Source organism: Schistocerca piceifrons, chromosome 7, assembly GCF_021461385.2.
Source record: "Schistocerca piceifrons isolate TAMUIC-IGC-003096 chromosome 7, iqSchPice1.1, whole genome shotgun sequence".
Classification (NCBI taxonomy): domain Eukaryota; kingdom Metazoa; phylum Arthropoda; class Insecta; order Orthoptera; family Acrididae; genus Schistocerca; species Schistocerca piceifrons.
Window position 1 is genome coordinate 220811863 of NC_060144.1, and position 12422 is coordinate 220824284.

Genomic DNA, 12422 nt, shown 5'->3' on the forward strand with positions numbered 1-12422 from the left:
CCGTGCGTCGCTGCGGTCCGGTCCCAGGTCGACGGGCACGTGCACCTTCCGCCGACCACTGGCGACAACATCGATGTACTGTGGAGACCTCACGCCCCACGTCTTCAGCAATTCGGCGGTACGTCCACCCGGCCTCCCGCATGCCCACTATACGCCCTCGCTCAAAGTCCGTCAACTGCACATACGGTTCACGTCCACGCTGTCGCGGCATGCTACCAGTGTTAAAGACTGCGATGGAGCTCCGTATGCCACGGCAAACTGGCTGACACTGACGGCGGCGGTGCACAAATGCTGCGCAGCTAGCGCCATTCGACGGCCAACACCGCGGTTCCTGGTGTGTCCGCTGTGCCGTGCGTGTGATCATTGCTTGTACAGCCCTCTCGCAGTGTCCTGAGCAAGTATGGTGGGTCTGACACACCGGTGTCAATGTGTTCTTTTTTCCATTTCCAGGAGTGTATCTTCAATGTCTTGGAGACTGAGAACAGAAACATTCAGACTTCCCAGTATGATTAGGTTTTCTCATTCTGAGAATACAGGAGTTATCTGTTTGAGTTTCAAGATCGGATAAACATTTCTTTATTTAAAACAACTAGTTTTGATAGACTTTACGGTCATCTTTAGATCTTAAAAAATCTTTTTGTTATGAAACTTGTTCATTTTAGCTTGTACAACTTGGCGTGAGGTCCAGCTTAAAGTGAACACGTTTCATAACAAAAGGATTTTTCAGACCTGAAGATGACAGCAAACTCTGTCGAAACCGGTTGCTTTAAATAAATATTTATGCGATCTTGGCTTCCGAATGATTTTTACTTCCCAAGAACGTGCAAGCGGGCTGACAGTACAGGGCACAATATGGAAGCGATGTTTAGGAAGAAGGGTCTTAAGACCAGAAAGGTTTATCGCTCGGCAGTAGTTACGAGAAGGTAATGTCCGAGCTAGTTCCGAACTCTTGCAAAGCAGTATTTTTAGGCCAAGGTAGGACTGATCTCCTTTGATCTAAGCTTTTTGAGAAGGATCTTGGGAAAAAATCTAATAATAGTAAGGATGCAGGTAAGAGTTTGGACCGTATTCTCAATTATACAATTGTGGATGACGTCATACACATTTCTGACAATGCTCACATCACTGTGAACTTCATGTCACTCTTCGAGTGATACGGTAAGCGCTGGGTGAAGGCTTCTGTAGAACGTCTTGATGCAGGGCCCAGAGAATCACTCGGGGAGAGGAACGTTCACACATGCGTGTGACTGATGCACAGCACCTCTTCACTTAATCGCATAATGCGTGGCATGGGATGCATCTGGATTCTTCTAGTCAGAGGCTACTTGCACAGCTGAATGCTAAAAGCATCCGATATAATCAGTTCCGTAGCCGTTCCGATCCAGTGAATGTCAATATGTTTACTAGGATTTTTACGGTAAATTTACCCGAAAGTCAGAGCTGCAGAGGAAATATAGTATAATAACAGTTTAAACAGCTGCTAGTAAAACAAAATACTGCAGCTTGAAAAAGCCAGGCATATTAAATGTGTTAAGTATTTTCTAACAAAACATCATAAACTTTATAAATAAAAAAGATAAACTTGTGGTATACATTCAGGACGGTGTTGCAAATCAGAACATCGTATGGAGATTACAGAAGTCGTATAGTCATTTTGATGGATACAAGCTAATATCATACTACTGTAAAACCAGCAAAAGGAAAGAGGAAGTTGATATATGCAGGATGATTAACGATGATATGCAAATATTTTAATATGTTATTCTACAATTAAGACTAAAGAAAAAAGTTCACATAAAGATTGGTCCGCAAATGTTTAGTTACGGAGTTAGGGGTAATAAAAGATTTAGCCTGACATTTAGATACTTCGCTGATATGAAGTCATCGCAAAACTGTACGAGGTTAAAGAAAAGCACGATTTCCATTTATTTTGTTGTTACTAGTCTGGTAAATCTAACAGAGCAGGTCCCAGACGTGTATCTGAAGCAGTTTTACAGAACATCCAGAGAAGCAAAGATTATTATACGAGTAAATTTGTTGCTTTCCATTAAGAACGTAGAAACATTTATGTCACTGTTGGCGACCGTTAGTGAGCTGTTTCAGCCGTTTCCTAACCTACACGAGTTAGTTTCCTGTATTGTTCAGTGAAAGAGCATAATAACAAGTGAAACTGCATAGTAACACTTACGGTTTGTAGATTATTTATGAAATAGGGATGCCTTTCAAATTTACGACAGATGAATATGCCGATATGGTGTTTATTTATGGAAAATGTGATGGTAATTGTACGGCTGCAGTTAACAAATATCTACATACATACTCCGCAATCCACCATGCGGTGCGTGGCGGAGGGTACCTCGTACCACAACTAGCATCTTCTCTCCCTGTTCCACTCCCAAACAGAACTAGGGAAAAATGACTGCCTATATGCCTCTGTACGAGCCCTAATCTCTTATCTTCGTGGTCTTTCCGCGAAATGTAAGTTGGCGGCAGTAAAATTGTACTGCAGTCAGCCTCAAATGCTGGTTCTCTAAATTTCCTCAGTAGCGATTCACGGAAAGAACGCCTCCGTTCCTCTAAAGACTCCCACCCGAGTTCCTCAAGCATTTCCGTAACACTCGCGTGATGATCAAACCTACCAGTAACAAATCTAGCAGCTCGCCTCTGAATTGCTTCTACGTCCTCCCTCAATCCGACCTGATAGGGATCCCAAACGCTCGAGCAGTACTCAAGAATAGGTCGTATTAGTGTTTCATAAGCGGTCTCCTTTACAGATGAACCACATCTTCCCAAAATTCTACCAATGAACCGAAGATATCATGTGAGAAAAGGGCGAGTTGCATTTCGCAGGAGCGATGCTTTCTAAAGCCGTGCTTATGCATGGACACTAACTTCTCTGACTCAAGGAAATTCATTATATTCGAACTGAGAATATGTTCGAGAATCCTGCAACAAACCGATTTTAAGGATATTGGTCTGTAATTTTGAGAATCCGTCCTTCTACCCTTCTTATATACAGGCGTCACCTACGCTTTTTTCCAGTCGCTCGGGACTTTACGTTGGGCAAGAGATTAGCTATAAATGCAAGCTAAGTAAGGAGCCAATGCAGTAGAGTACTCTCTGTAAAACCGAATTGGAATGCCATCAGGACCTGGCGATTTATTTATTTTCAACCCGTTCAGCTGCTTCACAACCCCAGGGATGTCTATCACTATGTCCTCCATACGGGAATCTGTACGAGACTGAAACGGCGGTATGTTTGTACGATCCTCCTGTCTGAAAGATTTCTCAAAAGCTAAATTGAAAATTTCAGCTTTCGTTTTGCTGTCTTCCGTTTCCAGGCCAGACTGATCAGTGAGTGACTGGATGGAAGCCTTCGACCCGCTTACCGATTTTACGTAAGAACAGAATTTCCTTGGGTTTTCAGCAAGATCTTTTGCTAAGGTATGACGGTGGTAGTGGTTGAATGCTTCGCGCATCGCTCTTTTTACAGCAGCACGAATCTCTACTAACTTTTGCCTGTCCTCATTCTCCCGATCTTTCTTGTACCGCGAGTGCAACTGCCTTTGATTCCTGAGCATTCTCCGAATTGCGCTGTTAAACCACGCAGTCTTTAACACTGGTAGCATGCCGCGACAGCGTGGACGTGAACCGTATGTGCAGTTGACGGACTTTGAGCGAGGGCGTATAGTGGGCATGCGGGAGGCCGGGTGGACGTACCGCCGAATTGCTGAAGACGTGGGGCGTGAGGTCTCCACAGTACATCGATGTTGTCGCCAGTGGTCGGCGGAAGGTGCACGTGCCCGTCGACCTGGGACCGGACCGCAGCGACGCACGGATGCACGCCAAGACCGTAGGATCCTACGCAGTGCCGTAGGGGACCGCACCGCCACTTCCCAGCAAATTAGGGACACTGTTGCTCCTGGGGTATCGGCGAGGACCATTCGCAACCGTCTCCATGAAGCTGGGCTACGGTCCCGCACACCGTTAGGCCGTCTTCCGCTCACGCCCCAACATCGTGCAGCCCGCCTCCAGTGGTGTCGTGACAGGCGTGAATGGAGGGACGAATGGAGACGTGTCGTCTTCAGCGATGAGAGTCGCTTCTGCCTTGGTGCCAATGATGGTCGTATACGTGTTTGGCGCCGTGTAGGTGAGCGCCACAATCAGGACTGCATACGACCGAGGCACACAGGGCCAACACCCGGCATCATGGTGTGGGGAGCGATCTCCTACACTGGCCGTACACCACTGGTGATCGTCGAGGGGACACTGAATAGTGCACGGTACATCCAAACCGTCATCGAACCCATCGTTCTACCATTCCTAGACCGGCAAGGGAACTTGCTGTTCCAACAGGACAATGCACGTCCGCATGTATCCCGTGCCACCCAACGTGCTCTAGAAGGTGTAAGTCAACTATCCTGGCCAGCAAGATCTCCGGATCTGTCCCCCATTGAGCATGTTTGGGACTGGATGAAGCGTCGTCTCACGCGGTCTGCACGTCCAGCACGAACGCTGGTCCAACTGAGGCGCCAGGTGGAAATGGCATGGCAAGCCGTTCCACAGGACTACATCCAGCATCTCTACGATCGTCTCCATGGGAGAATAGCAGCCTGCATTGCTGCGAAAGGTGGATATACACTGTACTAGTGCCGACATTGTGCATGCTCTGTTGCCTGTGTCTATGTGCCTGTGGTTCTGTCAGTGTGATCATGTGATGTATCTGACCCCAGGAATGTGTCAATAAAGTTTCCCCTTCCTGGGACAATGAATTCACGGTGTTCTTATTTCAATTTCCAGGAGTGTATATCCTTACTATAAACAAAAGCGCATCATGTACATCCGGGAGATTCTGCCCTTCGCTTGGAGTTGTGCAACTGGTTAAATACGGCATTACTTGCCCGTATTATGAATTCAATAAGCGCAATTAAGAACAAACCTGTGAAACAGAAACGAGCAACAAAATCTGTTGATACACGTGCAGCTAAAATCATTGAACTTGGTGGAGACGTTTTTGAACATGTATTGTGAATGTATTGTGAAATTATATATACACTGTACAACTTCCTTAACACTGAGCTTTTTTTCTCCGGTTTAATATAAATTCACGTGTGCTATGGTATTAATAATAGCAGATCATCTGACACATACATACAGTTTCAGTTAGCGTTATTACCATCATTTTACCAAAATTAAATTCTCTGCAACTTCTGTTGAAAACATTGTACAATTGTCCTGAAATTAGATAACAAATTGGGCCAAGTAGTTGATAAATTAAAATTTTTACGAAATTACTTCTTTGTTTCTCTGGATGTTCTGGAAAACTGCTGCAGATACACGTCTGGGACATGTTTTATTAGACTCACCACATCAATAACAACAAAATTATTGGAAATAATGCTTTACTTTACCCTCGTACAGTTTTTCGATGGCTTCGCATTAGCGAAGTTGCCAAATTTCAGGCAAAAATCTTTTATTACCCGTAACTCCGCAACTAAACATTTGCGGACCTATGTTTGTATGAACTTTTTTCTTTAGTTTCATTTGTAGAGTAACATATTAAAATATTTGCTTATCTTCGTGAATCACCCTGTATATGGAGAAAGTAGAGCTAAGGCCCCAGCTCTTCAGATTTGGAAATATTGTGTTCGACAGCTTTTTGAGTGCTGTGACACAAAAGTGTATCGCGGAATACTCAAACTTGTAGTATTGACAGTTTACAGACCACTGGTAGAAAGTCTGTTGAGCGTCATGACTAGATGAATACAATTTTAATAAGGTGCCCAGACTTAAATGCAAAAACATATTTTTTGGTGACATTAACGCTTATTTTCTGTCATGTGGTACTGAGCGAGGGCATCTGAAGTTGTTGATATCCACCTTTGGATTATTTTACACAGTAAAATTTCGTAAGAGGTTTGGTGGACATAGCGCAGCAGCTATTATCGATTTGTTCATAGATCCGACAACGTGTTGTAAGACCAATAGCCAATGGTTTATGATGGTAAAATGTCAGCAAAAATATTTGCTGACTAGTTAGGTACAGATCGTAGAAGAAAAGTATTGTATTGCAGAAACGTAATGATTTGATCGTAATGTGTAATGATAACTTAAGTGAAGAGTGCTGGGGAGAAATTCACAAAGGAGACAGTGTTAACTCTTTTTTAAACGTATTCCCACAGCTCTTCGTGTCTTGCTTTCCACTAAAAACACAATTGAAAAGCTGAACAGAAGTGGAGATGAGAGGTAGATAACACCTGGGATTAAATTAGCTTGTACTAAGAAGATAAAGAGCTCTTTAATTCGGAGGACAAGAAGTAGTCAAGATTTCAAACTTAATTACCACCGGTATTGTCGAGTACTCCACTCTGGCATTATAAAAGCAAAACTCAAGTTCTATGTTCAAAGAATAAAACACTCCAAGAATATAGCAAACAATATTCGGAACATTATTAAACAGGAAACAAATAAACTAGTCATCCGAATGAAATCGAGGCCCAGAAAAAAGTTCTGCCTCAAATAGTGACACACATCATAAACCACTAAATTAAATGATTATTTCCACACAATGGCTGCAAGCACCGCTCCTAGAAATAAAAACGAAATAAAGACAGGTTAGAGTTACTTGTGCAAACAGTGCAACAACAGCCAATTGTTCCAAAAAAGATATCACATAAGGAGATTGTAGAATACATCAGGTTACTAAAAAGCAGTAATTCTGCTGGCTATGATGGTGTTTCTAACAGAATGTTGAAACCTTGTGTTGACTTGACAAGATTACCCTTAAACTATACTTGTAATCAGCCAATGATTCAGGGCACATTTTCATACGGACTTAAATATGCTGCAGTAATCCTCTTTTACAAAAGTGGAGACAAAGAAGCGACCTCTAATTACAGATCCACTTTTTTTCTCAAAAGTATTTGATAACGGGATCTGTGACAAAATACTGACTCATATAACTGAGCAGAACTTGTCAACCACCAATCAGTTAGGCTTTCGCAAGGAATTCTCCACACAGAAAGCAATAAAAGAGACAAGGGCATCGCCAGGAATTCTACAGGAAAGAGTGATACGTCCGCTCTTAGTCTCTATATAGACCCTACATACTAGTAAATGATCTTCCGGACACGACGAACAGCAATTTACGGTTGTTTACTGATGACGCTGAGGTGTACTAAATTGCCGTCCTTGTCTGAGTGTAGGGGTGTATAAGATAACACAGACAGAATTTCTACCTGGTGTGATAAATGTAGAAAAATTCAAGTTAATGTGAATGAGTACGAAAAACAATCATGTAACGCTCGAATACAGTTTTAGTAATTTGTTCCTTGGCATACTCACATCGATTAAATATTTAGGCGTAGCGCTAGAATGGGATATGAAATGGAATGAGCACGTCATGTTGGTAGTCGGGAAAGCGAATGCTAGACATCATTTTACTGGGAATATATTGAGAAAGTGTGACTCATCTGTAAAGGAGACGACGTACATAACGCTAGGGCGACCCATTCTTCTGTACTGCTCCAGTGTTTGGGATCCCCACCAGCTCCAATTGAAAGAAGACATCGAAGCAATTCAGAACCATGCTGTTAGATTTGTTACAGGTGGGATCCAACAACATACAAGTATTACGGAGATACTTCCGGAACTAAAATGGGAATTCCTGGTTGGAAGGTGACGGTCTATTTGCACTATTTTGCATCATTGCGGAAATTTAGAGAACCAGAAGTTGAAGCCAAATACAGATCAATTATACTGCCGCCAGCGTACATTTCGCTTAAGGATCACAAAGATAATACGAGTGAAATAAGGGATCGTATTGAGGCTATTTATTTTCTTTTTTGAGTCGTCATTCTTCTAACTGCTTTGATGCTGCCCGCCTAGAATTCCTCTTCTGTGTCAACATCTTCATCTCAGGGTAGCACTTGTACGCTATGTCCTCAATTATTTGCCGGGTATATTCCAATCTCTGTCTTTCTCTACAGCTTTTGCTCTCTACGGCTCCCTCTAGAACTGCGGAAGTCACTCACTGATGTCTTAACAAACATCCTATCATCCTGTCCGTTTTCCTTGTCAGTGTTTTCAACATATTCCGTTCCTCTCCGATTCTGCGCAGATCCTCCTCATTCCTTAGCTTACCAGCCCACCTAATTTTCAACATTCGTCTGTAGCACCACATCTCAAGTTCTTCGATTCTCTTCTGTTCCGGTTTTCCCCACAGTTCACGCTTCACTACCATACAATGCTGTGATCCAAAAGAACGTTCTCATACATTTCTTCCTTAAATTAAGGCCTATGTTTGATACTAGTAGACTTGTCTTGGCCAGCAATGCCATTTTTGCTAAGGCTAGTCTGGTTTTGATGTCCTCCTTGCTCGGACCGTCATTGGTTGTTTTGCTGCTTAGGTAGTACAATTCCTTAACTTCATCTACATCGCGACCATGAATCCTTATGTTAAGTTTCACGCTGTTCTCATTTTTGCTACTTCTGATTACTTCCGTCTTTTTTGATTTACTGTCAATCCATATCCTGTACTCATTAGACTGCCGGCCGTTGTGGCCGAGCGGTTCTAGGCGCTACAGTCTGGAACCGCGCGACCAGTACGGTCGCAGGTTCGAATTCTGCCTCAGGCATGGGCGTGTGTGATGTCCTTGGGTTGGTTAGGTTTAAGTGGTTCTAAGTTCTAGGGGACTGATGACCTCAGGAGTTAAGTCCCATAGTGCTTGGAGCTATTTGAACTCATTAGACTGTTCATTCCATTCAGAAGATCATGTAATTCTTCTTCACTTTCACTTAGGATAGCAATGTTATCAGCGAATCTTATCGTTGATATCGTGTCACCTTGAGTTTTAATTCCGTTACTGAACCGTTCTTTTATTTCCATCATCGCTTCTTCGATGTAGAGACTGAAAAGTAGTGGCGAAACACTACATCCCCTTCTTACACTCTTTTTAATCCGAAAACCTTGTTCTTGGTCGTCGACTCTTATTATTTCTTCTTGGCTCTTGTACGTATTGTACATTACCCGTCTTTCCCTATAGCTTACACCCACTTTTATCAGAACTTCCAACATCTTGCACCATTTTACACTCCCGAACGCCTTTTCCTGGTTGACAAATCCTATAAACGTGCCTTGATTTTTCTTTGGTCTTGCTTCCATTATCAACCGCAACATCAAAATTATTTCTCTGGTGTCCTTACCTTTCCTAAAGCCAAACTGATCGTCATCTAACATACAGAGGAATGGAAAGAAAATTGAGCGTGTGTTATTCTTGTCAGCAGCTTGGAAATTTTGTAATTTGTGGTAAGTTCTGTGGGACCAAACTGCTGAGGTCATCAGTCCCTATGCTTACACACTACTTAATCTAACTTAAACTAACTTACGCTAAGGACAACACACACTCCCACGCCCAAGGGAGGATTCGAACCTCCAACAGGGGAAGGCGCGCGAACCGTGGCAAGGCGCCCTAGACCGCGCGGCTACCTCGCGCGGCTCAGCAGCTTGGATGTATGAGCTTTTAAGCTGACTGTGCGATAATTCTCACTCTTGTCAGCTCTTGCAGTTTTTGGAATTGTGTGGATTGCTCTTTTTAGGGAGCCCATTCCTCTTCAACTGTGCGTCCTCGTTAGCTGCTCCTTATTGCTCTATCTATAGCCTTAGACATCTTCAAGGGTATCCTGTAATTATTTAATACCTCCTATCCCACCTCTGTGCATACCGATTCTTGCTGACTGATCTCTATAAACTTTAGCCTACTCTTCGTCACTACTACGTTGTGATCTGAGTCTATCTGCTTAGAGATGGTCACTGAGAATTGATTTTCCATCTCTCTACTGGCGAGTGGAACAGGAAAGGGAATGACTAGTAGTGGTACGTCATATCCCCCGCGATGCACCGTAGGGTGGTTTGCGGAGTTTGCATGTAGATGTAGAAGATCTTACAAATGAAGTGCTAGCAATGATAAACAAGGAAAATTATGAAATTATGGTGTTGGAAAATCTGAGACTTTGCCAAATCTTTTCGTTGTATGGATCACAAAATTCTATTTAGCAAACTAAAGCGTTATGACATTAATGGCATTCCTCTTGGATGAATGGAATGTTATGTCCATAACAGAAAGCAAATACAGAGCTGTTCCTTATAGGTATTGTGATAATTTCAACTACCATCATCACAGCGACGCACCTCTTAACACGCTCAAGAATTCAAGGAAGTTGGCGTACTATTTCCGTGACTGCGGTAATCCTAGCGATCAGGTCTGAATGAGTATCAACGCGAGTCTTGTAAACTAGGCCCCTAGAACAAGTCTATTGGTGTCATATCTGGTGACAGAGATGTCCGAGGAACAGGACCAACGCACACAATCCATTGTCGTCCAAACGTGGTTCCTAATATCGCGTGTAACGAGGGCGTTACTGTTGACAACAACAGGTATCGTGAACAAACGAAAGTAAGACACATCGTCAACATTTGCACTGTTGTGCACCATTTTCAAAGCAATACAGATACAAAGTTAATTGGCTCCAGAAACCAAACGAAATGCAGTAACTCTGTAGCGAGCCCCCGGAAACCGTGAGGCCCTTACATCAAAGTACTCAGATGGTATCCCCAACAATCTCAGATAGCTTGTTCATTGAGTTGTGTTTTTTTCGTGTTTTTCCAATTTATTGGCTTTCTGGGAGATCCGATTCATCCATCTCAACAGTGTAATGGCAGTTACGACCATAAGTGCGCAACGACGACACAACGTCTGGTGGAGTCAGTCCCCGACCAGACTGGGAATCGAACCCATTCCCCTTCGATAAGCAAACAGCCATGCTGACTGCTCAGCTACCGAGGCTGGTAGAGTTCGGGAACACTCTGGTAAGTGATCTTCCAATGACGTGATCCAGTTCATTGCAGGAGATATATGTTCGTGGTTTTCCATGGTGAGTGATTAGAACCTGGGAATCAAACATTGTAGCATGTAGTGAGGTATGGCGTCGCAGTTTGATTTTGACCCAACGCCCACCGTTACATACATCTTGTAAATTTTCCGGCACCTTTTCTTTTGAGAACCATATTATTTCTCAAGCACTTTCTGGACTTGTTTGAATGTTCCCTAACAGTGTTCGAAGGGAACATTAATAATCCAGATTACCCGGTTCGCAATCGCATCAGGACAAACAGTTCCATTGCTAACACTAGTATCATATGTTTATAGATACACCATTCATTAAGATAATGTGTCAAACTAAATAAGGGCAGAATTCCGTATTGTGTTTAATTGTCTCCCGTATAACTCTTCATAATTCCGTAAAACATTCAAGCATTTTTGTCTGGCAAAATATCTATCGAAGCCGAAACTAAGCTCTTATTCGATATCAAGAAGGTGTTCTGTCTAAAAGGAACTTTCAGAGAACTAAATAAACGCTAAACCATCAAGGATACCATTGACTTCTGCTCCGACGGTTGACTAGCTGCTTTCAAAATAACTCGAATTGAACTGCTCATTTGCCCATCGAATCGTAATAACTTACAGACAGGCCAGAGTGATTAGGAAAGTTCAGTCTTTTTTTTTTCTAGAAACTTCAAGTTTCGTTTGGAAAGCAGGCATAGGTATCGACACTTTTTTAGACGAAAGCCTGCGACAACTTTTTTCGAAATTCATGACTAACAATATCCAGCCTCGCAATCTCAGACACTATGTTTCAATTTGTAGGTCCTGCAGCTATTTCTGTTCACTCTGTGAGCTTCTGATGTTAGCATCACACACACACACACACACACACACACACACACACACACACACACACACACACACACACACATACACACATACACACAGGCCTTTCAGTGGGGAGGGGCGTAATTTGTACTGTGTCCACACGCCTATTATGTATAGTGTGATCTAACACACAATGATTTCAGTAGGGATGATTCTAGACTTCTTCTATTAAGTCTAAACTCCAATGATGTATAGTGAGCTATCGTGTAGAGCTCGTTCAGGCGAGATGAAAGTAGAATTTTTCTGCTGAGTCTACACGCCTCTGATGTTTAGTCTGGCATCTCACACGGTGTTTTCCAGCGGGTATGAACGTAGATTTTCGTCCAAGTAGCGAGTGTGGCATTTCAGTCGTCGCCTGTGTTGCAGGAAACTAGGACACCTCCTGGCCCTCCATAGAAACGGTTCATTCTTTTGTATGTGTACTGGCATTCGCGTGAGAGCAGGCGATAACGTATTTCGCGACCAGAGATGACACGTGCACAGAATGTTGTGCATTCTGCCAGCGTGGGTGCTCGCCGGCATACATTACCGAACAAGAGCGGGTCTGCAGTCCGTGATACAGCACGTCGTTACTAATGCACAAGCTCCCCGCCGACAGCTGTATACGAATAGACAGTGTGTGCTCTCTCTAGGAAATAAATTATGTATCAC